The 27,576-nt window shown below is 37.5% G+C and overlaps 2 long non-coding RNA genes across 2 annotated transcripts in view; one reads left to right on the top strand and one right to left on the bottom strand.

The window, feature by feature from the left end:
• The window catches only part of LOC140632589 (uncharacterized), a 105,659-nt gene that overhangs the window by 22,119 nt on the left and 55,964 nt on the right, over window positions 1-27,576 (top strand). The gene's annotated exons all lie outside the window — the stretch shown is intronic.
• LOC140632590 (uncharacterized) overlaps window positions 1,421-27,576 on the bottom strand; it is a 100,233-nt gene continuing 74,077 nt past the window's right edge. Inside the window, exon 3 of the long non-coding RNA XR_012030194.1 lies at window positions 1,421-2,462. This is a non-coding gene — a long non-coding RNA (uncharacterized lncRNA). The remainder of the gene's footprint in view (window positions 2,463-27,576) is intronic.

A 27,576-nucleotide genomic window follows, 5' to 3' on the forward strand; every position in this document is an offset into this window, starting at 1 on the left:
CAGCAGTAGAATTCTGGTATGCCAAATATTCCCTCTTCCCTTTGATACCTGCTTGTTTGGTTTGGTTTTGATCTCAAAGAAGTCATTTCATGAGGAGAATTCTGACTCAAAAGCTAACAACGACGTCAAACTTCTTAAACTGTGACAGAGTAGAAGACACCCTAGAATCAACTGGTTATTTGAATCCTTTAAACAGGCAATTCTTTAAACAAATATGGGTGGGTAAGACAACTCCTTAGTAACCAGAAATTGTGTATTCAGACAGCCACTGCATTCACATAACAGGAATAAAGGAACATATTCTCAAACAATGTTCTTTTTTTTTTTAATTTATTTTTTATTGGTGTTCAATTTACTAACATACAGAATAACCCCCAGTGCCCGTCACCCATTCACTCCCACCCCCAGCCCTTCTCCCCTTCCACCACCCCTAGTTCGTTTCCCAGAGTTAGCAGTCTTTACGTTCTGTCTCCCTTTCTGATATTTCCCACACATTTCTTCTCCCTTCCCTTATATTCCCTTTCACTATTATTTATATTCCCCAAATGAATGAGAACATATAATGTTTGTCCTTCACCGACTGACTTACTTCACTCAGCATAATACCCTCCAGTTCCATCCACGTTGAAGCAAATGGTGGGTATTTGTCATTTCTAATAGCTGAGTAATATTCCATTGTATACATAAACCACATCTTCTTTATCCATTCATCTTTCGTTGGACACCGAGGCTCCTTCCACAGTTTGGCTATCGTGGCCATTGCAGCTATAAACATCGGGGTGCAGGTGTCCCGGCGTTTCATTGCATTTGTATCTTTGGGGTAAATCCCCAACAGTGCAATTGCTGGGTCGTAGGGCAGGTCTATTTTTAACTCTTTGAGGAACCTCCACACAGTTTTCCAGAGTGGCTGCACCAGTTCACATTCCCACCAACAGTGCAAGAGGGTTCCCTTTTCTCCACATCCTCTCCAACATTTGTTGTTTCCTGCCTTGTTAATTTTCCCCATTCTCACTGGTGTGAGGTGGTATCTCATTGTGGTTTTGATTTGTATTTCCCTGATGGCAAGTGATGCAGAGCATTTTCTCATATGCATGTTGGCCATGTCTATGTCTTCCTCTGTGAGATTTCTGTTCATGTCTTTTGCCCATTTCATGATTGGATTATTTGTTTCTTTGGTGTTGAGTTTAATAAGTTCTTTATAGATCTTGGAAACTAGCCCTTTATCTGATATGTCATTTGCAAATATCTTCTCCCATTCTGTAGGTTGTCTTTGAGTTTTGTTGACTGTATCCTTTGCTGTGCAAAAGCTTCTTATCTTGATGAAGTCCCAATAGTTCATTTTTGCTTTTGTTTCTTTTGCCTTCGTGGATGTATCTTGCAAGAAGTTACTATGGCCGAGTTCAAAAACGGTGTTGCCTGTGTTCTTCTCTAGGATTTTGATGGAATCTTGTCTCACATTTAGATCTTTCATCCATTTTGAGTTTATCTTTGTGTATGGTGAAAGAGAGTGGTCTAGTTTCGTTCTTCTGCATGTGGATGTCCAATTTTCCCAGCACCATTTATTGAAGAGACTGTCTTTCTTCCAATGGATAGTCTTTCCTCCTTTATCGAATATTAGTTGACCATAAAGTTCAGGGTCCACTTCTGGATTCTCTATTCTGTTCCACTGATCTATGCGTCTGTTTTTGTGCCAGGACCACACTGTCTTGATGACCACAGCTTTGTAGTACAACCTGAAATCTGGCATTGTGATGCCCCCAGTATGGTTTTCTTTTTTAAAATTCCCCTGGCTATTCGGGGTCTTTTCTGATTCCACACAAATCTTAAAATAATTTGTTCTAACTCTCTGAAGAAAGTCCATGGTATTTTGATAGGGATTGCATTAAACGTGTATATTGCCCTGGGTAACATTGACATTTTCACAATATTAATTCTGCCAATCCATGAGCATGGAATATTTTTCCATCTCTTTGTGTCTTCCTCAATTTCTTTCAGAAGTGTTCTATAGTTTTGAGGGTATAGATCCTTTACATCTTTGGTTAGGTTTATTCCTAGGTATCTTATGCTTTTGGGTGCAATTGTAAATGGGATTGACTCCTTAATTTCTCTTTCTTCAGTCTCATTGTTAGTGTATAGAAATGCCATTGATTTCTGGGCATTGATTTTGTATCCTGCCATGCTACCGAATTGCTGTATGAGTTCTAGCAATCTTGGGGTGGAGACTTTTGGGTTTTCTATGTAGAGTATCATGTCATCGGCGAAGAGGGAGAGTTTGACTTCTTCTTTGCCAATTTGAATGCCTTTAATGTCTTTTTGTTGTCTGATCAAACAATGTTCTAATGTTGTGGACAACAGAAGATTCCAGTTTGGCTTGGATTCAAGAGAGTTTATTTGTTGACATGCCAGAAGTATCTTATCAGTAGCTAGATTGAGCTAGTAAGCTTTTTCATAGTGTGAATCCCCTAAGGAGAAAAAAAGCAAGAACAACAACAACAAAAAAGTATGATGAAGTTCTACAGTAAAACTTTGAGTGAAAGTAAGACAATGAAATCCTTTAGGATTTCTCTGCCCCTAAAACTTAGCTGTGCTTGTTACCATTACCAGACATTCTATCTAGATGGGTGAACACTAAAGGATAACCTGGGTTTTAGGACATCCCAGACTTCCTTATCAGTCATACATTAAATAAAACTTTATTGAGGATCTACTATATTCCAAAAGCAGCCTGGGTGGCTCAATGGTTTAGCGCCTACCTTCGGCCCAGGGTGTGATCCTGGAGACCCAGGATGGAGTCCCACGTCAGGCTCCCTGCATGGAGCCCGCTTCTCCCTCTGCCTGTGTCTCTGCCTCTCTCTCTCTCTCTGTGTCTCTCATGAACAAATAAATAAAATCTTTAAAAAAAAATCTGGGTATGAAGCATCCGGGTGGCTCAGTTGAGCATTTAACTCTTGATTTAGGCTCCAGTCATGATCTGGGGCATCGAGCCCCATGCTGTGCTCTGTGCTCAGTAGGGAGTCTTCTTGAGATTCTATCTCCCTTACCCTCCATCCCTCTCTGCTGCTTACACTCTCTCTAAACTTTAATTAATTAATTAATTAATTAAGATCTTTTTAGAAAAAGTCTGAGTAGGACATAGTCTTACACATGCCCCTCTCTTCCCAATGCACATGTGCACCCACATACTCCAGGGGTCTCTGCTCATTTAGTCACTTAAAGACTTAGGATTATAAAGGTTCCATCATCTCATAGACTCACCAACTGGAACATGTAGTGTTCCAAATTACTGTAGCAGGAAAAGATGGATTAGAAATTGTGCTTCTCATTTGGCTAGAAATAGTCATATAGCCCAGCTTAACTGAAAGGAGAAAAAAATGTGAAAGCTGTGATTGGTGTCTCAGGCCCATTACTGGGTTGGTGAACTCATCTCCCAGCTACTGTGTTTGTTGCTAAGACCTTAGAGTTGCACCTTTTCTCCTTAGGATTATCCCCAGCTAAGCGGGAGCCATCTTGCCTGGGAAGTTTTCCCATTTCCCAAGGGATAGCACACAAAGACTGGTACATTGATATACAAAGTCAGGCCCTGTGCCTCAAAGTGACCACCTCTATGATAGAGGAAAATCAGGCTCCAGAGCTTCCTCAGATCAGGCTGAAGACAGATTCCTATTGAGACCTATACCTTGATTAGCCTTTTTCCCCTAACTCTTTCTAATTTCCCTCATTCCAACTTCTCAGAGTACTACCCCAATAATTCACTTGCAGACAACTCTTCACCTCAGACTGCTTCTAAAGAATGCAACCTAGCAGACTTTGTACTGATAGATCCTAGGAAGCTTGCTTGAACGATAGGATTCTGAGGTAAGACCATTCAAAGCTGTATAGCAATTAACAGACAGCATTAGTGGCAAGTGGAGTATTACTAGGTCCTGGCATGTTGTAGCTGTCCAATCACTAAGAGTTTCATCTGTAGTGATCTAGAGTGGAACAGAGGTGGAGTGGGATACACGGACAGATGTGTGCCTTTGGTTTTGAGAGGTACAAAGGAAATAGTAGCTATAAGGACTTCGGAATTGCTTGAATTATGCTAAGTGCCACTAATGCATTGAAGAGAGAGAATGGAAGGCTCAGATCTATTAGTTATCAATATAAAGCAAAATGTGAGAATTAGAGGCCTCTTTGGCAGTATTTAAAGGTACTTTCATCTTTTTTGACTGAGAGTAGACGGAGCTAAATAGTAAAACACAATACTTATTGTAAGAGAGGCAGAACATAAAAAAAAAAAAAAAAAAAAAAAAAGAATTCTCTGCCTGGCAGGCCTATTTATTTGCAAAAGCATTATTTTCCATATCCACCAGAATGGGGGATCCAAAGCAGATTCTATTTATAGCTAGTGGTGGAGAGAAAAACCTGAGCTTGGTTCACAGGTGGATTGGCTTGGTATATAGATTCAAGCTGAAAATGTGCTTCTACTGAACCATACTCCACTCAAGGATGGCCCTGAAAGACAATGATGAGTGTCCTACTTCAAGCAGTGCATCTGTTCATCCACTTTGAGAATCACAAAGAAGTGGTCTATGATAAGGACAAAAATTGACTGCATGATAAATGGCTTATCTGGTGAATTAGAAGCCTGGAAGTAAGATTAGATTAGAGGCATGGAAGAAGCATTTGGATGGAGCTGGGGAATGAGTACAACATATAACAATATTTGCATCATAAATCAAGGCTCACAAGACAGTGTCCATCATGGAAGGAGAACTAGATAACAAAGTTGACAGGGTGAATTCACCAATAGATGGCAACTAGCATCTGTTGTTGGTTGACTCAGTGCTCATGCAATGAGCTCTAGAACAGAGAAGAAATGGTGACAGAGATGAAGCCATGTGAGGGCCCGAACAGCATGGGTTCCCTCTCACAAAGGATGATCAGTTGCTACCATGAATGAGTGTACAATATGCCAGCAACACAAAACACTGACAATACAGTATCATCCTTTAAAGAGACAAATCAGCAATTTGGCGGCAAGTTGATTATATCAAACCTCTTGTGCATTACAGAGGCAATATTTCATCTGGATAGTCAAACAACTTTCAGTCTCTGCCCATAGCACTCAGCTGGCAGCACTCCAAAGTGTCTGATCTAAGCCTCCAAATCCCACTTAGCATTTCCAGGGACCAAGAGACAAGCTTTATGGCAAAAGATGTGCAGTGGTGGAACATAGCCATGGTATCTATTTATTGATCCCACCATATTCTGGATCATTCAGAAGCTGCTGACTTAATAGTGGTGGAAAGTCCTCCTAAGGGCTGTTGAAGTTCCCTCTTGTCGAAGACATTTTATAAGGATGGAGAGTTCTTCAGGATGCAGTATATACCTTAAAACAATGGACATTAATAGTGCTGTGTCACCAGTAATTAGAATGCAAGGTCTGGAGGCAGCCTGGGTGGCTCAGCGGTTTAGCACCATCTTTGGCCCAGGGCGTGAGCCTGGAGACCTGGGATCGAGTCCCATGTCGGGCTTCCTGCATGGGGCCTGCTTCTTCCTCTGCCTGTGTCTCTGCCTCTCTCTCTCTCTCTCTGTGTCTCTCATTAATAAATACATAAAAATCTTAAAAAAAAAAAAAAGAATGCAACGTCTGGGAATGAAGGAATAAAAGCAAGAATGGGCCCATTCATCATCACTCCCGGTCACCACTCCCAGTCACCCACTCAGGGAATTTGTGTTTCCCCACTTCTGTTATTTTAGGCTCTGTGGTTCTGGTTCCTGGAGGGGGGATGCTTCCACCAGCAGACACAGGGAGAATCCCAATAAACTTAAAGCTATAACTAATTCCTGGCTACTTTCAGCTCCTCAAGCCAGTAGACCATCAAACAAACAAACAAAACAAACAAACAAACAAACAAAACAAAAAACAAACAAACAAACAAAACCCAAAAAAACAAAACAAAACAAAAAACCAGTTACCATATCAGCAGGGGTAACTGATCCTATTCATCATGAGGATGAGAGCCTCATGCTAGCCAATGCAAGAGGGGTGATTTGTTGGGTTATCTCTTTGTATTTCCATGATCACTTTTACTATAACAAACAATTCTAATAACCACAGGCTGATAAAAGTATGGTAACTGCATCAGATGCCATAAGGCAAGCCAACTAGTTCAGCAGAGTTATTAGCCAAGGAAGAGGCATTACTGAATAGCTGGTAGTGGAGAAAAGATAAAAAGTATCTCCCAGTCAATTGCACCATAAGAGCTATAGTTTATCTAAACAAACTTCTTGTCAGTCTTCCCAGAACACTGACCATTCAGGACCCTGGAAGAGCTGTGACTAGATGGAGTCAACTTAATTCGAGAAGCAAGTATCTGAGCACTGCTAGGTAGGCACTATAGCAGGCTTCATGGTTGCTTTGTCCAGATCCACTTTACTGGGCTGGAATGCCCATCCCCCAGTTCTCATGCCTCAGCAATCTTTAGTGGCTCACAGCTATTTCCCTCCTCCTAATGGAAGCCATTATAATAACTGCAGGGGGCAGCAACCCCTGGTGACACTGGATAAGCTGGTGAAATTTATGCTCCATAGCTTTCAGTGGAACCAACCTGGTTCCAGCTGGTCTCCAGCTGAGACCACATCCTTGCTTAGCTCCTTCCTCAGTTCTATCTTGCTTTCACTATCCCCCCAGCCCCCATCCTCTTCTGAAATCACTTCCTCAATAAATCATTATAGAAGAATCCCAGTCCCTGGCTCTGCTTCTAGGAAACCCCATCTAAAACAGGGAACAAATGGATCATTTGGCAGACAGTCATTTCTCAGCCACAGATGCCTTTAAAAGGAAAATATTCTTCCAGATTCTTATTGTTGACCAAAATCACTTTTGTTTTAATATTAATACGATCAGAGGTAAAGGTACTGTGGTTAGCTCTAACAAAACTATAAAAGCAGAGTAAACTTGCCAATTAGATTAACCAAAGCAAAAATAAAATGTAAATTTACAACATTAATGTAATGTGACAATGTTTTTTCTGAGGCTAAATTGTCAAAGTTTTTAAAAGCAGAAAGATGTAACTCCAGACTTGGTTCTGCATTTAGTCTGTTCCTGTATTTTAACTTCAACAATACAAATTCAGAGCATGGCATTGTTTTATTGTGTATGTTCTACAAAATATCATTAATAACTTCCAGGGTTCTTTGCTAATTCAGATCAGCTCTCATTCTAAACTAAATGCCAGCCAGCAACAATCCTTTAGCGGCAATTGTAATGAATTCTCACTTAATAACTTGTTAAAGTGTTCATTCTTCCTCTAGGTAATAGTTTATAATAAAATGGTTCAGGCTCTTTTCTGTGTGCCTCATGAAGATTCAATGCATCTACTACTTTTATCAGTTTGATCTACTATGCTACATTCATTCATGGGGTGTTCCCTAACACTGATTGAGATTTCTTTGATGGGAGTAACACCAGAAAATAAAGGCAAAAATGATCACTGAACTTAGGAAGCTATATAGAAGGCCCTCTCTTAATTCCTAATGTGCATATGTTACATTAGAGATCATCAACAAATTGAAAATAAAGAGTTGAAAATTTCTTTTAAAGAATTCATGTCCCCCTGCTAATACACTACACACACCACTCCCTCTGCTTGTATGCTTTATTTTGGGAAGCAGTGCTCTCAAAGAACTGTGAAATCCTTTCTATACTAAAATTATATATAATTGGCAATCACAAAGGCTGCCATAACCTGTAATGGTTCATCTCAAAATAAAAACAAAAACAAAACAAAACAAAAAATGGTAGCCATGAGAATATGCTGCCTTTGCATTCCCACTGATTAAATGAAAGACTTAGTTTAGGCTCAGGTCATGATCTCAGGGTCCTGGGATGGCTCAGCAAAGAGTCTGCTTGGGATTCTCTCTCCCTCTCCATCTGTCCCTGCTCCACTCATGCACACGCACACTCTCTTTCTCTAACACATAAGTAAATAAATCTTTTAAACAAATAAATAAAATGGTAAAACAACATTTCTTTGTTTAAGGGGAAAATGCCAACTCTGAACTAATTAAATTTCAGTCGCACTAATTAATATTAATTAGCAAGAAAATAAAAGAATAAAAATATCCTCTCCATCTCAAGTGGCTCTGGGAATGGTTGACTCAGATATAAGTGCATTAACTATATCTAACCTCTCATTTTTCATCTCAGAGACAGAACATTTATTTTTTTTAAAAAAAGCAAAACTGTTTTTAGCTGTCTATTAAAAGTTTGTGACATTTTGAAATTACATTAGGCATTTAAAGTCAATTTTCTTCTCAGAGCTGATTTAAAATTAGCATTACAAGAAGTGATTTAAAGAAAAGAAAAAGATCAGTCACTAGTATATTAGGTGCCACCCTTTAGGTCTGGCTAAATTGGATTATTGTGATGTGACCCAAGAGATCCTTACAAAATTATTTCAGTTATCTGGTATCTTAGAAAAATAGAGGTTCTGAATTAGAGAATTTTTAAGACAGAGAAACTCAACTTATCTGTTGTGGAGAAAAACATAGAAAATGTGCAGTCCTGCAGATCTAGGTTTATATGTTATCTTCTTTGCCTTGGGATATCCGTGTAATTTTGTTACCATTATGTACAAAGCAAGAGTAAAATACTGAGCTTTCCTAGGATGACAAAGAGTATAAACAGCTTGGAATTGCTGCTTGGCACACAAAGAGTCAAAAAATTTATATCCACTATGCACTTTTCACTTCCTCATTTTGAGGTAATTTTTAAATTCACTGCATCTGGTTTTCCTCAAGCCCCTTTTTATGTACTTTTCCACCCTTACCCCATTCTTATCCTGACTCCTCCCTGGAATCATTATTTTCAAAAGTTAGTACTAAATACAATTCATTCTTTTTTTTTTTAATACAATTCATTCTTTTCAGGCCTTTCCTTACTTGACTTTTTTGCAGCACTAATGCTAGTGACCATTTATTTCCTTAGAAAATTCTGTCTTGGTTTCCACCACATAATGATCTCTTGGATTTCTTCTAACTCTTAAGGCTTCTCCACAGCCCTCTCTGCTCATCACTTAACTAGGGTGTTGCCAGCACCAACAACCGATTCTCCAATTCTCCAAATACCAACGGAGTGTCCAACAATCGAATAAATTCTGACATTTACTACCTGAGGAAGCATCAGACTCCACAGGTTTGAGGGCTCAGTCGGACCAAAAATCAATCAAATCAAATCAAATCAAATCAAAACATATACATATAGCTGCCCAATTGTAAGTCCCTGGGCAACCTGTACTTCTGACTTATTTTTTCCCTTGAAAAAAGAGGTAAGCAGAAATTGAATAGATAGCCAAAGAGCTAAAAACTGCCAGCAGTTAAAGCAAAAAAAGACATAATATACTCCTCTGAGGAGAGCACCTGTAGCAGAAAAAAAGAAATGACCCTAAAGGTCCAAATACAGAGCAATACAGGCACAGAGGATTTTGACACAAGTAAGCAAAAGGACTTGAGCTTATCCATTTGAAGGCAAATTGAGAAGAAAATTTGTATTCACAGTGATAAGAATAGTGAGGAAAGGTAAAAATTATACATTTGTATTTATTTAAATATTTCTCTATATGATATATCCAATTTAAATGTATTGGTTAATCAGTATGCATGATTAGCTCATAAAAAATACTTTGGAGTGACTACTACAGGGAAAATTGTGAAAAAGACCAAGAGGATTATTGACTTTCCTGTCTAGCATTTACTTCATTGTGATCTCAACCTAATGCTCAGTCTTTGAGCTATTTTACAACTAAGTTGTAGAAATCTGAGAGTAATGCAAAGGATTCTGGTTCATAGGAATGCAGATTGTGCCTCGTTAAATGTAATCCATTATCTTCCTGTGGATATTAGCTAGTGTCTTCAGTTTTGCATCTATTTGTAAATTCTTCTCAGGTCCTTCCTGATACTTACATATTTGCCTCCTCTTTGGAGTCCACTTCAGATCACCTATTGATTCTCTTGTTATTTAAAAATAAAATTATTTTTTATAACATGTGTCAGGGAGTGTTATAGTTTTGGGGATCAAGCCCTAAAGAAGATAGAGTTCTTTCCATCATGAAGCTTACTCTTTTATCATAGTTGTTGTTTAAATAAAGACTTCTATGATTTTGGAAAGTCTAAGTGAAAAAAAAAGTTATCTCTCTAATTAGGTGGTTTAATTTATGGTGGCCTGTCATGTGATGAGACATCTAATAAGGAAATCAATGCAACTTCCAGTTCATTTAATAACTGAACTTTAAGATACGTTTGTTAGATTACTCCTTTCTGCCCCTGGATGCTGCTGGGTAAGCATCGGTAAAGTCTCCCCTCCCACAGCCATCAGGTTTAAGTCAGAGTCTCCCAAAAGAGCCTGAGCAGCTGCAGAAGCTCTTCATCAAAGGTTTGAGCTTTGAAACAACTGATGAGAGTCTGAGGAGCCATTTTGAGCAAGGAGGAATGCTTACAGACTGTGTGGTAATGAGAGATCCAAACACCAAGCGCTCCAGAGGCTTTGGGTTGGTCAGTATGCCACCGTGGAGGAGGTGGATGCAGCCATGAATGCAAGGACACACAAGGCGGATGAAGAGTTGTGGAACCAAAGAGGGCTGTCTCATGAGAAGATTCTCAAAGACCTGGTGCCCATTTAACAGTGAAAAAGATCTTTGTTGGTGGCATTAAAGAAGACACTGAAGAACATCATCTAAGTGATTATTTTGAACAGTATGGGAAAATTGAAGTGATTGAGATCATGACTGACCCAGGCAGTGGCAAAAAGAGAGGTTTTGCTTTTGTGACATTTGGTGGCCATGACTCTGTAGACAAGATTGTCATTCAAAACTACCACACTGTGAATGGCCACAACCGTGTGGTAAGGAAAACCCTATCGAAGCAAGAGATGGCTAGTGCTTTGTCCAGCCAAAGAGGCCAAAGTGGTTCTGGAAACTTTGGTGGTGGTCGTGGAGGTGGTGTTGGTGGGAATGACAACTTTGGGCGTGGAGGGAACTTCAGTGGTCAAGGTGGCTTCGGTGGCAGTCGAGGTGGTGGTGGATATGGTGGCAGTGGGGATGGCTATAATGGATTTGGTAATGATGGAAGCAACTTTGGAGGTGGTGAAAGCTATAATGATTTTGGCAATTACAACAACCAATCCTCAAATTTTGGACCCATGAAAGGAGGAAATTCTGGAGGCAGAAGCTCTGGCCCCTATGGTGGTGGAGGCCAATACTTTGCCAAACGACAAAACCAAGGTGGCTGTGGCAGTTCCAGCAGCAGCAGCAGCAGCTATGGCAGTGGCAGAAGGTTTTAATTACTGCCAGGAAACAAAGCTTAGCAGGAGAGGAGAACCAGAGAAATGACAGGGAAGCTACAGGTTACAACAGACTTGTGAACTCAGCCAAGCACAGTGGTGGCAGGGCCTAGTTGCTGCAAAGAAGACATATTTTACACAATACTCATATGAATGGGCCAAACACTTGAGGACTGTATTTGTGACTAATTGTACAACAGGTTATTTTAGTTTCTGTTCTGTGGAAAGTGTAAAGCATTCCAACAAAGGGTTTTAACGTAGATTTTTTTTTTTAACCATGCTGTTGATTGCTAAATGTAATAGTCTGATCATGACGCTGAATAAATGTGTATTTTTTTAAATGTGCTGTGTAAAGTTAGTCTACTCTGAAGCCATCTTGGTAAGCTACCCCAACAGTGTGAAGTTAAAATTCCTCCAGGGTGATGCCAGGTTCCATTCGAAATTTATTTGCAACCTGCTTGGACATAGAAGCCGTTGTCTCCAAAAACTTTGGTGTGGTTGAACTGACAGTTAATGTGTTGTGACCAGGAGTTCACCGTTAAAAGGGTCACCTGAGCAAAGTCCTGGAGTTTATTTGGTTATTATGATTGTTGGAATATCCTGTGCAATATATCTAAATTGAATTATTGTATCAGATAAAATTATAGATGTGATTAAACCTTGTGTATCGTCCATTATCATGTGTAATCAATAAACGACTTAATATTATCTTGAAAAAAATAATAATTGAAGTTTATGAATCTTTCATAATTGGACCCAAAAAAATCAAATTCCCAGATAGTTCTCAGAAAGTGTAACTTTAATTTTGTTCTGGGCAATATAATCTCAAAAAGTTGGTTTTAATAAATATTATCTGTAAAAGATTTGCAGAGTTGAGTTCATTTATATCTCTTGGTACCGTAAATTTGGGGATGAGACTGGAGTTACATCAAGCCATCATATTTTCCCTCTTACTCATGAAATTGCTTCACTGAATTATACTTTGGTTTTAGGGCTTTGCCTACATCAACATATAAGAAATTCAAAGTTTACTTTTGTATTTATTGGGAAGATGTTGAAGACATTGTTTACAATGTCACAATGCCCACAAAATGAAGAAAGCCACTGAATTGGTCAAAAGAAGCATAGTCTTGCCCTGAAGCATTGTTTTATTTTTATTTAAGGGCATGACAAAATTTAATTTAACTTTGTTTTCCTCTGTGTATTAATTGCTAGGAAGCTTGAAGCAGTATTTCTGGCTTACACAAAGAAATGCACAGGACATTTTGTCGCAAATATTATGCACTAATCTTATTATCAACATCATCTTATTTTTTATCCTCTAATTCCCTGTCCCCTCAATTTCTTCACATACTTATTAGTCTGTGTGAATAACTACTATTTAATGAATATTTATAGTTGCCTCAAATCTATTTTTGGAACCATATATCACATGTGTGCTGTCATTGCTAATATTTTATTTATTTATTTATTTATTATTTATGATAGTCACAGAGAGAGAGAGAGGCAGAGACATAGGCAGAGGAAGAAGCAGGCTCCATGCACCGGGAGCCCGACGTGGGATTCGATCCTGGATCTCCAGGATCGCGCCCTGGGCCAAAGGCAGGCGCTAAACCCGCTGCGCCACCCAGGGTTCCCTGTCATTGCTAATATTTATTGAAACTACTATGTGCTAAAAAATATGCTAAGCACTTTATAAACATCTCATTTAATTCTTACTACAGTCTTTCAAGTATTCTATTTACTCCTATTTTGTAGATTAAAAAACAGAGACTCAAGAGATTTTCAAAGGTCATACAGCTGGGTAGACCCAACAACTAGTAAACAGCTGAGCTGGGGGATATAAATCTCATCTACCTGACTCAGAACCTGTGTTAACAACTATGTCATTACGTACCTTTATATATATGTACATATATATATATATATGTATATATACATACACACACACCCCTTTTTATATATGAGTGTGTGTATGTGTGTGTAAAAGCAAGTAATTTTCTACTTAATTCAAACCTCTATAGAAACAAGTTGTTCAGTTCATGGCTCTTTAAGCCAAGAACTATCGTTGAAATCATATCAGTTTGCTTTAATCACAGGGAAGGTTCATTGTGGAAATGAATGCAATAACATGCAAAATACCTAGGAGAATATCAGTTACATAATGGGCTCCCTATTTAAATACAAAAACTCATGCCCCCTTTTTCTTTTCTTTTTTCTTTTTATTTTTTTTAATTTATTTTTTATTGGTGTTCAATTTACTAACATACAGAATAACCCCCAGTGCCCGTCACCCATTCACTCCCACCCCCCGCCCTTCTCCCCTTCTACCACCCCTAGTTCGTTCCCAGAGTTAGCAGTCTTTACGGTCTGTCTCCCTTTCTGATATTTCCCACACATTTCTTCTCTCTTCCCTTATATTCCCTTTCACTATTATTTATATTCCCCAAATGAATGAGAACATATAATGTTTGTCCTTCTCCGACTGACTTACTTCACTCAGCATAATACCCTCCAGTTCCATCCACGTTGAAGCATATGGTGGGTATTTGTCATTTCTAATAGCTGAGTAATATTCCATTGTATACATAAACCACATCTTCTTTATCCATTTATCTTTCGATGGACACCGAGGCTCCTTCCACAGTTTGGCTATCGTGGCCATTGCTGCTATAAACATCGGGGTGCAGGTGTCCCGGCATTTCATTGCATTTGTATCTTTGGGGTAAATCCCCAACAGTGCAATTGCTGGGTCGTAGGGCAGGTCTATTTTTAACTCTTTGAGGAACCTCCACACAGTTTTCCAGAGTGGCTGCACCAGTTCACATTCCCACCAACAGTGCAAGAGGGTTCCCTTTTCTCCACATCCTCTCCAACATTTGTTGTTTCCTGCCTTGTTAATTTTCCCCATTCTCACTGGTGTGAGGTGGTATCTCATTGTGGTTTTGATTTGTATTTCCCTGATGGCAAGTGATGCAGAGCATTTTCTCATATGCATGTTGGCCATGTCTATGTCTTCCTCTGTGAGATTTCTGTTCATGTCTTTTGCCCATTTCATGATTGGATTATTTGTTTCTTTGGTGTTGAGTTTAATAAGTTCTTTATAGATCTTGGAAACTAGCCCTTTATCTGATATGTCATTTGCAAATATCTTCTCCCATTCTGTAGGTTGTCTTTGAGTTTTGTTGACTGTATCCTTTGCTGTGCAAAAGCTTCTTATCTTGATGAAGTCCCAATAGTTCATTTTTGCTTTTGTTTCTTTTGCCTTCGTGGATGTATCTTGCAAGAAGTTACTATGGCCGAGTTCAAAAACGGTGTTGCCTGTGTTCTTCTCTAGGATTTTGATGGAATCTTGTCTCACATTTAGATCTTTCATCCATTTTGAGTTTATCTTTGTGTATGGTGAAAGAGAGTGGTCTAGTTTCGTTCTTCTGCATGTGGATGTCCAATTTTCCCAGCACCATTTATTGAAGAGACTGTCTTTCTTCCAATGGATAGTCTTTCCTCCTTTATCGAATATTAGTTGACCATAAAGTTCAGGGTCCACTTCTGGATTCTCTATTCTGTTCCACTGATCTATGCGTCTGTTTTTGTGCCAGGACCACACTGTCTTGATGACCACAGCTTTGTAGTACAACCTGAAATCTGGCATTGTGATGCCCCCAGTATGGTTTTCTTTTTTAAAATTCCCCTGGCTATTCGGGGTCTTTTCTGATTCCACACAAATCTTAAAATAATTTGTTCTAACTCTCTGAAGAAAGTCCATGGTATTTTGATAGGGATTGCATTAAACGTGTATATTGCCCTGGGTAACATTGACATTTTCACAATATTAATTCTGCCAATCCATGAGCATGGAATATTTTTCCATCTCTTTGTGTCTTCCTCAATTTCTTTCAGAAGTGTTCTATAGTTTTGAGGGTATAGATCCTTTACATCTTTGGTTAGGTTTATTCCTAGGTATCTTATGCTTTTGGGTGCAATTGTAAATGGGATTGACTCCTTAATTTCTCTTTCTTCAGTCTCATTGTTAGTGTATAGAAATGCCACTGACTTCTGGGCATTGATTTTGTATCCTGCCATGCTACCGAATTGCTGTATGAGTTCTAGCAATCTTGGGGTGGAGACTTTTGGGTTTTCTATGTAGAGTATCATGTCATCGGCGAAGAGGGAGAGTTTGACTACTTCTTTGCCAATTTGAATGCCTTTAATGTCTTTTGTTGCCTGATTGCTGAGGCTAGGACTTCCAGTACTATGTTGAACAGCAGTGGTGAGAGTGGACATCCCTGTCTTGTTCCTGATCTTAGGGGAAAGGCTCCCAGTGCTTCCCCATTGAGAATGATATTTGCTGTGGGCTTTTCGTAGATGGCTTTTAAGATGTCGAGGAATGTTCCCTCTATCCCTACACTCTGAAGAGTTTTGATCAGGAATGGATGCTGTATTTTGTCAAATGCTTTCTCTGCATCTAATGAGAGGATCATATGGTTCTTGGTTTTTCTCTTGCTGATATGATGAATCACATTGATTGTTTTACGGGTGTTGAACCAGCCTTGTGTCCCAGGGATAAATCCTACTTGGTCATGGTGAATAATTTCCTTAATGTACTGTTGGATCCTATTGGCCAGTATCTTGTTGAGAATTTTTGCATCCATGTTCATCAGGGATATTGGTCTGTAATTCTCCTTTTTGGTGGGGTCTTTGTCTGGTTTTGGAATTAAGGTGATGCTGGCCTCATAGAACAAATTTGGAAGTACTCCATCTCTTTCTATCTTTCCAAACAGCTTTAGGAGAATAGGTATGGTTTCTTCTTTAAACGTTTGATAAAATTCCCCAGGGAAGCCATCTGGCCCTGGACTCTTGTGTCTTGGGAGGTTTTTGATGACTGCTTCAATTTCCTCCCTGGTTATTGTTCATGCCCCCTTTAAAAAAAAAATTATTCGTAGAAGACTTAGTAGCCAATGTTGCCAAATATCAGTCCTTATCTGGAATTGAAGGCTCCCTGTTCTTTCCCATGGGGAAGCATTAGTTAAGCCACCTCTCCTTGTCTCCGTGGCTAATGACATCAGCCCTCATCAAGTGTAAAGCAAGTCATTTAATCTTTCAGCCTTACAATTCCACATGTAAAATGAAGGAATAATGTTCTGGGCTTTTATGGGGATCAAAAAGAACAATTACATGAAAGAACATTTCATAAACCATTATTCATTAATATTATTTTGCTTCGGTGTAGAAATTATATGATTATCTTTAAGAAGAAATGGCTTTAGATACATGGTGAATATATGGAGGATTTCCTGATTGAGAGGGGTTATGATATTTGCGTCAGTTGTGGAAATATTACAAGAGTGTCATTCTCTAATAGTGTTTTCAGTATCACTCATCCCAAAGGTAGGGGTTAAATGATGACTTAGTGATCCTTGGAACTTACAAACTGGTGATCTGGATATTTTTCCCATTTTCCAGCTCACTATCTTTATCTACTTTTCAAGAGATTGAATACACATTGAACATGCAATTTCCATGTATGCATGTGCCAAAATATTTTAATTGGTAAGTAAGGACATTTTGATGATTGCCACCATAGGTAAGGAGATATTTCCCCTACAAAAGAAAAGTATAGTGCTAATAACTAACATTGATTTATTTTCAATTGTGTAATGTATCTTATTATGTTTTATATTATTTTTTTTACATATCTGATGCCCTTGATTACCACAGAATACCAGTTTTTCAGATTTTGGTCCAGTTACTTCACTATCCTTAATATGCTTCCTCATTTGTGAAATGACGAAGTTGAATAAAAAAAATACTAAAATTTCCTTCAAGCCTTGATATTCTATTTGTTCAATAAACTTAATTGGAACAATGTATTAGTTTTTCTGAGTTTAAAAAAAAAGTGTTCCTATTCTTCTTCAGTATACTTAAAGCATGGTTTCATCTTTTCACCAGGCTCCATTAGGGGAAATTCTATTATGTAATGGGAGATGCTCTTTTCCAGCAAAACCTGACAAAATGCCAGAGAAAGAAAACTAAGAAGGCCTGCTCTGCCATGTGTTTTATATTTAGACAAAATTCAAGTTTCAAGTTCCTGAGAACATTAGATATAGCAGTGGAACAGATCATTTATTTTTTTCTGTTTTCAGAGGCTCTTTTTCATACCTTTGGCCTCCCTATTTAGAACATCTTTTCCAGATTGTGAAATAGATGTCTTTTTTTGCAAGGACTGTGTCCCAAGGGCCACATTTTTGAGCCACATCTACCTGAAGAGCATGTCATTCTCTCCACCACACCAAGCCCCCCAGTTCTAAAATCTATTATCAGCTTCAGAACCTGAAAGGAAAATGATTAGTTTTTAAATGGCTGTCCTATTCACACTTCATAAGCTTCTGACATCTATTTCTCTTAAATGGTTCCAAGTCAACAGCAGGAGAAAATGAATTTCAAGCTAATGTATTCAATCCTTAGACGTATAAATCTCTTTTTTATATTTCAGAGTTACAAGTCCTATTAATGTGTGAAATTTGGAGAGTGCTTTAACTCTTTCGTCACATAAGTAAAATTCTTCTTAAAAAGGTAGATTGGCTACCACTCACTGTCACCCTCACTGTCATTCATCCTAACCCAAGGGATAGTCATTACATTTCCCCAAATGTACCATCTCAGTTTCACTCTTACTTCAGGAATACTTATTAAGCATTATACAGCAAACTCCATCGTCTTAATATTGTCTTTTTAGGGTTAACTACATATATGCTTTGCTCTTGCTAGAGACCTTGGTTGTGCTTCATCAGTTGTTCATTCAGAAACCTGCTGTAATTATTTCGTCTGCAAGGGTCAGGGGCTAATGCTCCCCCTAATTCTTTGCTCATCCAACAATATCTTTCTTTTATCATGACAGGGAACTGAAATTTTGGGTGACTTCAGGATTGCACATCCCAATCACTTCCTCTTTGTTATGCATATATGGTATTTCACCATTTATTTATTTTTTTAAGATTTATTTATTTATTTATTTATTTATTTATTTATGATAGACATAGAGAGAGAAAGAGAGAGAGAGGCAGAGACACAGGAGGAGGGAGAAACAGGCTCCATGCCGGGAGCCTGACATAGGACTCAATCCCGGGACTCCAGGATCGTGCCCTGGGCCAACGGCAGGCGCTAAACCGCTAAGCCACCCAGGGATCCCCTATTTCACTATTTAAACTAGCTTTCAGCTATTTTGACTTTTCATGTTTATAATATTTTTAAATAAAAGCTTGTGATATTTTCTTTTTAAATTGAGAAATATAATAATTTGCTAGATATATGTGTAGGTGTATGTCCTTTTTCTTGATCTTATTTGGGATTGTGGGAGCTTCATTGATCTGCCAAATAAAGTCTATATATCAGAGATATTTTTTTCTCTTGCCCAGAACTTCAGATATTCATAATAAATTCAAAATTAATCAAGAATATGTTACACTTTAAATATTCCTCCATTCATTTTATGTAAAACAATGAAGAGACTCTGTAGAAATGCTAACAGATATAAAAATTCAAAATGGATTAGGCCTTATTATCTACTGATTTCATAAAGAACACATCAAATAAAATTTCCCTAGTATAAACAAGTTACAAAATATTCTAAAGCTACATGATGATTCTAAAATTAATAATTTGACCTGCATAGCAATGGTAATAAATAATAAATATACTAAATTCCATGCAAAGGCTATCATGAGCCATAATAAAACTTTTGAATCATAAATAATTGTTTTAAAAGGAAAATAAATGATAAAAAGAAAGGCCTAGTATAATACAGATGAAAAGGAAAACTGATTAACATGATAATATTCTTCAGAAAGAGTGTTTGTGAATAACTTAATTAGATATACGCTGCTTTGGAAACTGACCTTCATTAAGAACCAAATGACTTAAATGAGAGAAGTTTACTGGACCCTATGGTTTCATTCCTCTGTCAGCCCATGCCTTATATCCCCATCTCCTAACCTTACATTAAAAGTTCTTGGCATTTGTCATTCTGTCAAAGATTCCCCAAAATGTTGCAAGGACAGAAGGGAAAATTTTGTCTATCCCAATCAATGGCAGAATTGAGAAATAAGCAAAATCTACTTTGATTTCTCCTATCTATTCATCTATGCATTAGTTACCTTACCCTTTCTCTGCAGGCACCTTGGCCTCTTATGTTTTGTCTTCCACAGCAGAGAAATATCTGCTCCCAGGAAATAATGTGATATCATGGATTTACAGGCGGCTCTGATTTTAAGGTCAAGAACTTTTCAGATATCAACAGGTATAAGAGAGGGAACATATTTAAAATACTCAGAAAAATTTTGCCTGCATAACACATAGAAATAACACCAAAGTGGGCCACTTCTGATTGCATGGGACTGTGATCCATTGCCCTCCATGTAAGATGAATAAATAGGCTTATTATTAGATAGGAATTCTGCATTCATTCATTTACTCTTCAAAAATTTTTAAATTAGTATGAGTCAAGCTCTGTGCTAGTCACTTAGGCTATAACTGAACTGGTATTTGTTCCACACACAATCTATCCATAGAATTGACACATTTCATTTACTTGGATATTTTTGCCTTATCTCATCACTGAAAGAACTAAATGCTCTCAGAATGGATATAAGCCCTAAGAGTATAGAATAAACAGAAGGCACAGGGCATAAAAACCCAGGGAGAGAGTTGTTAGATTATTGGTGCACCAGGTCAGTGGTGTAGGAATGGCAGTACAAATCTCAGATGATCCAAAAGAGATGGCAGTCCCAGTCAGAGCTAGATGTTAAAGGCTAATCAAGTGGTGTGAGAGAGTCTATAGGAGTAGCATTTTGTCTGAAGCTGTGGGTGACAGTGGGAAGTCACAGAGTTGTTGACATCACATAGGCAGAGCCTAAGATATAGAGAGAGGATTGTAAATTTGCAAGGATCCAACTGGACAGTAGACCTGTCTGATGTAGAGAAATAAAACTCACACTGAACAAGCCTAGAGTAATCCTCCGATACACTGATGCTGGAGGAAACAACCAACACATTTTGAAGAGATAGAATTTGTTAGGTACGTGGTATGTAGTGGAATATGGGTACTGCATGCCCTAGTATCTAATTCCAGGTAACAAAGAGATGCATTGCATCAATTCTACCATAGGTACAGTAGGTCACAGTACTTACAATCTAAAGACCAGAGCATATTTTAAGGTAGTGATTAGAATGAGAGACTGTAGTTTCAACGATTATTGCAAGGATGAGCCACCCACAGTAATTAGAAGGCTTTATAAGCTCATCTAATTGCACCACAATTAATTTTCAGCCATTTGGTAACTTCCTGAGCTGGTCGTCATGCTAGATACTGACTGCAGATTCATACATGAACAAGATGATATTTTCATCCTTGTTATCTTCTTTCAAAGCAGTATGGCATTAAGGTATGTGGACTTAAGATTAGCCAGATTCCAAATTTGAGTTTCATCCCTTCTGAGTTACCATGGGGAGGTTGCTTAACTGATTCCTAGTTTCCTCATGTGTCAAATAAAGATAATAATGTCCAGATCACAGGGCTGTTAAAGGTCAAATACAGCAAAGCAGGGAGTGCCCTAATACTTAGCAAATTCTCAAGTGTTAGCTGCTATTATCCTTTAACATGTTGTAAACAAGAACACACAGTTGTTGAGAACTCTAGTATGAGACTCACATATGAGACTTGCTGGACATTAATTTATACATGATGGCAAATGAGACTTTCTTCTGTCACTTTTCTAAGAAATACTACCATAGGGGCATTAGTGAATTATGAATATGACTCAGGAACCTGAGTTCCTAACTGGTGAATCTGGCATCTTAGTTAAAGATGATAAATGTAAAAACTAATGAAACATAAATATGTGAAGGATAGAATTGTTCACATGGTGAATGCCTTTTAAAGATCCAGAAATAAGGCACAAGACCCAGAAGTGTGAAACTACAAGGTATAGAGCCACAGTAGGGAACCAGAAAGAAGCAGAGGAAAGTCCAGATGGAAGATACATCCGGTAAACTCCGTCACATGACAAGAGTCCTGGAGTGAGGGACAAGGCTGCCAGTGAGGGCACCACTGGGCTCAAGTAAGACCAAGAAAGAAATGACGGTGGTGGCAAATCTGGGCTAGACATACAAAGTGTGATATTGACTGGTGAGCAAAACTGGTAGTTTTGATGAATTATCAGATAGAGTGGCTCACCAGCAAGGACTGACAGTTCCAGGGGCAGAAAAAAAACATATGAATAAAGTCCAAACTGGAACAAAATTGGCCACAGTTCTGGTCAGACTGAGGTAAATTGGCTGTGGTTGTCAAATACATAGGTTCTTTCTTAAGGTCTAAGTCTTCAAGTAGGATTTCCCCACAAAGGAGAATGTCAAGTTCAAAACAGTACTGTTTAAGAAATTCCCTGAGCACAATCTAGAAGTCACTGATATTTAAAAAAAAGAAAGAAGGAAGGAAGGAAGGAAGGAAGGAAGGAAGGAAGGAAGGAAGGAAGGAAGGAAGGAAGGAAGGAAGGAATTAGATCAGTTTAGCCTCAGGTAAAACAGTGAGGGCTTAAGGTGAGAGGATGCTAATCAGTTCTATATTTAGGTTGATGAGAAAAAAGTGTCTTAGTCATACTTAATTAAAATCTCATCATTTTTTAAATCTCATAATTTAGAAAGTAATCCCTAATTATGCTCTATACATTTTCTTGGAGTTTGAAAAGTTGATAATAGGGGATAGTAGTAGATTTCATCCGTCATGACAACTCTGAAATCAAAATGCCTTGCCCTTATATATTTATTTTATTCATGAGAGACACAGAGGGAGAAGCAGGCTCCAGGCAGGGAGTCTGACATGAGACTCGATCCTGGGTCTCCAGAATCACGCCCTGGGCTGAAGGCTGCACTAAACCGCTGAGCCACCTGGGCTGCCCTTGCCCTTATATATTATACATTGTTACAAATCTAAAAGATTTGTCCAAAAAAAGTTGCCTTTTGATGTCTGAAGTTAATCTGTGTAGCAATGCAAAGGAACAAAATTTAGTAATAAATACCCAGGACAAATGCATAGCATTTCATCTCATGGAAATGAAAGATTTAAATATGTGCATGGTACATACAAGCAAAATCTTATGTATATAGCTGATTATTACTTTAAAATGAAACATATTCATATGAGTTCATATCATTCCAATAACATAGGAAAGCAATTAGAATTGGAAATAATCCCAGTAAAGTTAATCCTACCATATCAAAAGAAACCTCTCAAAGCACTCAACAAATGAAATTTTGGGCTTTGAGAGGCTCTTGAAGAGAGGAAAAACAGAATTAACTGACATAGGAAAAGTGGTCAGGTAAATATGGACAGCATGAGGTATTTCTAAATCTTGCTTCTTTAGGAACTTTGTAAAAAGTTCCATTAGTCAGCTGAAAGGGTTTAGCACAGTTTTAGAACCCTGCTTGTGGGTCAACTTTTGCCCAACAAAACAAGAATGACTTTGACATGAAAGCTCAGATACCATAAAAGAAAAGGTCTTCAAAATTTGCACCATGTTCCAATAAATTTGCTTTATATCAGAGAAAACAACCCTTAATCTCTGAGTAAAAATGTTTCACACTGTTGACTCAGTTTGCTTAAACAAATATAATCTATTATAAAGTACCAGCAGTTGTGAGGATCTGGGGGAAAAGGGGAAGGACCTGGACACTTTTTATGTTATTACTGTTGATGGAGTCACAAAGAGGGCTTGCTTTCCATCCTTTCTTATGTCTGATAATGACCAAAACGGATGTGCAAATATCTAGAGTCCAGGATAACAGAGATCAAACAAGTGGAGACCCTGTGAAAGAAGGACAATTACGGAAATGAGTTTATTCAGATTACTGCAATAGGAATAATGGTCGTTAGTAAGAAACATCTAAGGAAAGGTGGAGGGAGGGCCTGTAGTTTTATAGAGGCAGGTATGAAGGAGGATGGAAATGGGTCCTACCTGAGTCACCGAGAAATGGTGGAAATAAGTGTTATGTGAGAGCAGAGTGGTCTTTGAAGGTAGCCACATCTTAGAACACAAAAAGGTAGGAGCACAGAGCTTAGATAAAATGCAATGATGTCACCCCTTTCTATTTTTTTAAAATTCAATTGTTAGTTTAAATAAAAGAGCTACTATTTTTTACATAATACCACATTATTCTTATTCACAAACTAAATTGAAATAGTAAATATTAGTACAAGTAGTACAAATAATAAATTTAGAAACAACTGTGACGGAAATGCTTTCAAATTTATAGTTAAAAATAACTGAAATAATAAGAAAAAGAAGCAAAGTTTAAAAAAAAACATATTTGAATTCTACAGTGGTTGTGTTTTGCAGATCTCTAAAACCAAAGAAATGGAGAAACAAAACTAATATATATTTTTTTTTTTCTGTGAATGAAGACTATATAATCTTTGCATCCATTTCTTGCACAGAGGTACTTTGATTATTATTTATTTTGGCAGCTTTTAGCCATACACCAAGTCAACACAATAGCATAATGAGTACCCATGTACCACAACCTGACTTCAGAGATTGTCACTATTCTACTTTTCTTGTTTCTTTATTCCCTTGGAGGTTTTTACTCAAGGATTTTAAATAAAAAACTAAACATCATATTATTTAAACAAAAATACTTTAATAAGAATATTTAACTGGAAATCTTTTTAAACAAAGTGAAAATATAATTATCAGAACCTTGAAAAGATTAACAATAAGTCCTTAATATTTTGTAGTGTTCAGTCTCTGCAATTTTCCTCTATTGTCTCAGAGGTTTATTGGTTTACTCAAATCAGGATCCAAATGAGGAGTCTATGTTGCATTTGGATAAAATATGTCTTTAAGTCTTTTTAAATCTCTAATATCTCACCTTTCCCTTTTTTATGCCATATATTTGTTTAATAATTGGAATCTTCTTTTGTCACAGAATTACTACATTCTAAATTCGACTAATAGTATCGTTAAAGTTTCTTTTAATATGATTTAGAATCTTTTTTTAAGATTTTACTTATTTATTCATGAGAGACACAGAGACAGAGAGGCAGAGACATAGGCAGAGGGAGAAGCAGGCTCCAAGCAGGAAGCCTGATGTGGAACTCGATCCCCGGACTCCGGGATCATGCCCTGAGCCAAAGGCAGATGCTCAACCGCTGAGCCACCCAGGCGTCCCTGATTTAGAATCTTGATTAAATTTAGATTCAAGTTTTATGGCAGGAACATCTATCAACTTTTTGTTCACATTAAATCCTATTAGGGTTGTGGATATATTAAATACATTCTTAAGATGGATCCAAGTTCCTGAACACAAAGTGGACTTCTCGGAGCTCCACCTTTTTGGTCTCTCTATTTCTCAGCATCCAAAATGATCGCGAATTAACACTCAAATTCTAGATCTGTCCATGGAAAAAAGTCTGAAAACCCAAAGGACTATATTTCTAAAACACAGTCCTTATTTTGACATAAAGGGGCTAAACGGAAAGAGAAGCTCAAAGCCTAACTTCAAGGAGTTCACATCTCTTCTAGAGTGCTGTCTTGGGGTAAAAGCAGACCTTTTTCCTCCAAGACCAATTTTTAGCCCTCACTCTCATTTCAATTACTGATGTGTAAATCATTAGATATTCACTATTTCCCATGCACAAATTTACTCTTTTCAAATGTAGGATCTTTTAGGTTTATTCTTGCACCTTGGACCCCAAAATCACTTCCAACTTCCAGACATTATCAGGTTCTAAATTTTTTTTTCTTTTATTTATGATAGTCACACACAGAGAGAGAGAGGCAGAGACACAGGCTGTGGGAGAAGCAGGCTCCATGCACCGGGAGCCCAACGTGGGACTCAATCCCGGGTCTCCGGGATCGCGCCCTGGGCCAAAGGCAGGCGCTAAACCACTGCGCCACCCAGGGATCCCCACGTTACCAGGTTCTAAAGGAATAAATATACATCTTGATGAAGGTGAAGCTGTACTGCTGTTGTGGTAAGAGCATATCAGGGGATCTTCAGGACAGGCCTTCTCTTGAAATAAGGGGAGGGTTGCAACAGAGGCAAAAATGAGAAGGAAGGAGGAAAGCAAACAAAAATTAAAAGTCCTTCATAGTTTAATCAAGGAATGGCCATGTCTATGTATTGAATTAATTTGTCCAAACCCTTACAGAAAAATCACTCTGTTTCTGTCAGAGATATTTTAAGGTCTGTGAGACAAGAACATCAAATAAGTACACTGTCCTTTTTCTGAGATTCACAAATTATATTTGAGAAAGATAGGAACATAGATCCCTTTTAATTTATCATCTACTCGCATCTCTTCTCTCAGCATCAGCACTTTATTTTCTGAATAATTTTTATTCCTTTTCTATGCTTGTATATATCCATTTAGATAATAGCAGCATGACTTTACATACTAGCAAGCTCATTACTAGTTCCTGGTCATTTTTGTTTGTTTTTTGTATTTTATCCATATCCCACAGAAAGACTATAACATTTAAATCATTCATTAGTTTTGGTAGCAAACTAAATCTTTTCTTGATATGTAATTTTTCTGGGTTGTTTAGATTCTGACTGACTTTATTAATTAAGATGAATTGAGCCATGGTAGGGAAGGCTTCTTGCTAATAGTTAACAAAGCTAAATTTTATATGTGCAAAAAGATCTCAGGGACAGGGTAGATCTTATGGTTGAAAACATTATTTGTTCTGGGTTTTAAAGAGGGAACATTGCTGGTTAACTTAGTAGTAAACAGGACAAATATCTGGTCAACATCACCCTGATTTTGGACACTTAATGGTTTGTACATCTTGTTTGTTGAACTGAACTGGTTCACTTAACTCTAATGGCTGTTTTCAAGGTTAAATTCATTTTTAAGCCTTCAGCCATGGAAATACAGGAAGTAAATGCTCACAGAATGGTAGGCTTCTAATATGAACATGGTGAAAAATAAGGTGCCCATTTGTCTAAATACACAAAGGAATCATAATACTAAAGCCAGTCCGAAGATGTGACTTACTGGACAACAAGTATGGAGATTTTTTGGCCACTATTTGACCAAACATACATTAGCAGTAGATTGCAATATAAATAGGTTCCAATAATCTTATTATATTGGACTAGCTTGTTTAACAATCAAGTCAATAATAATCAGCATTCTGGTTATGGTGTTAAAAAAAACACTTGACTCTTTCAGAATTATTTTTACTCATTGAGAGAGTGAAAATGGCAGCATTCAAACATAAGAAACACATTTATTGTGCTAGACGGAACATTTTAGTATAATGTTTGAAATAAAGCTAAGGTATTCTTATCTTTAAAAGGAAGGCCAAATGCATAAGGAAGTTTTTTCTTTGCTTGTTTGCTTGTTTGTTTGTTTGTATAAGGAAGTTTTAAAGGGAGTCAAAGTCTTGAGATGCACTCTAATATAGAAACATTGTGCTATTTGATAATTCATGTTTTTAACAATAGCATTGAGATATAATTCATTTAAATGTATGATTCAATATATTTTAGTATATACACAGCATTGTACAAATATCAACATAATTCAAATTTAGCACATTTTGTTCCTCCCAAAACAAACTCTATGCTCATTAGCAGTAACCACATGCCCTCCTCCTCTCAGCCTCCAGTAATCAGTAATCTTTCTGCCTCTATAGATTTGACTATTCTGGATAATTCATATAAATTATATTACATAATATGTGGTCTTTTATGACTAGCTTTTTTCATTTAGCATGGTGTTTTCAAAATCAATTCACATTTTAGCATGAATCAATACTTCATTACTTTTTATTGCCAAATAATATTCCACTGTAAAGATCTAACATATTCTGTTCATCTCTTCATTAGTTGGTAAGAATTTGTGTTATTATCACTTTTGGGCCAGTAAAGGTAAAACTGTTATGAATAGCTATGAAAAACTGTGTGTACAGGTTTTTTGTTTTGTTTTGTTTTCCAGCTTTATCAGGTATAATTGATAAATAAAAATCATATATATTTAAGATATACACTGTGATTTGCTATATAAATATATTGTGAAATAATTGCCACAATCAAGCTAATTGATGCCTCCATCACCTCTCATAGTTACCATTGTGTGTATAAATAGGGTGAGAACACTTAAAGATCTACTCTCTTAGTAAATCCCAAGTACACAAGACAGTATTATTAACTACACTCACCACACTATTCATCAATCTCCAGAATTCGTTCAT

Source organism: Canis lupus, chromosome 4, assembly GCF_048164855.1.
Source record: "Canis lupus baileyi chromosome 4, mCanLup2.hap1, whole genome shotgun sequence".
In the NCBI taxonomy this organism is placed as follows: domain Eukaryota; kingdom Metazoa; phylum Chordata; class Mammalia; order Carnivora; family Canidae; genus Canis; species Canis lupus.